This window comes from Colobus angolensis, unplaced genomic scaffold (assembly GCF_000951035.1).
Source record: "Colobus angolensis palliatus isolate OR3802 unplaced genomic scaffold, Cang.pa_1.0 Scaffold580, whole genome shotgun sequence".
Lineage (NCBI taxonomy): Eukaryota > Metazoa > Chordata > Mammalia > Primates > Cercopithecidae > Colobus > Colobus angolensis.
Window position 1 is genome coordinate 275113 of NW_012119377.1, and position 863 is coordinate 275975.

Sequence of the window (863 nt, forward strand, 5' to 3'; positions counted from 1 at the left end):
ACTCTTGTTGCCCAGGCTGGAGTACAATGGCATGATCTCAGCTTACTGCAACCTCTGCCTCCTGGGTTCAAGTGATTCTCCTGCCTCAGCCTCCCGAGTAATGGGGATTACAGGCATGTGCCACCACACCTGGCTAATTTTGTATTTTTAGTAGAGACGGGGTTTCTCCTTGTTGGTCAGGCTGGTCTTGAACTCCCGACCTCAGGTGATCCGCCTGCCTTGGCCTCCCAAAGTGCTGGGATTACAGACGTGAGTCACGTGCCTGGCCTTCTTTGTCTTTTTTGATCTTTGTTGATTTAAATTCTATTTTGTCAGAAACTAGGATTGCAACTCCTGCTTATTTCTGTTTTCCATTTGCTTGGGAAATTTTCCTCTATCCTTTTATTTTGAGCCCATGTGTGTCTTTACATGTGAGATGGGTCTCTTAAAGACAGCATACTGATGTGTCTTGGCTCTTTATCCAGCTTTCCATTTGCATAATTATTTTCAATTAGTTTCTTTGCAAGAATCTATTCAAGCTCTTTATCCACGTTTTAAAGACAGTTTTATTTAAAACTAGATAGTATAATTCAAAATCCTCTTATGAGTTGCAGATAAACAACAATTCATGGCAATCTTCTGAAAGATAGCGAAAAGGTGAGACTGCCACTGAAACCCACTCTGTTTTGTGGAATTCTCACTCTTCTCTCTGGAGACCTCATGACTGTGATATATGAACTGAGAGAGGGCAGCACTGTCAAAACATACATGGAAGAGAATTTAATAAAAGAGAGTTCCATGTACCTATCATCCTGAATTCACATATGTTAATAATTTATGATACTTGCTTTGAATCATTTTATTTATTAAATAAATAAAATATA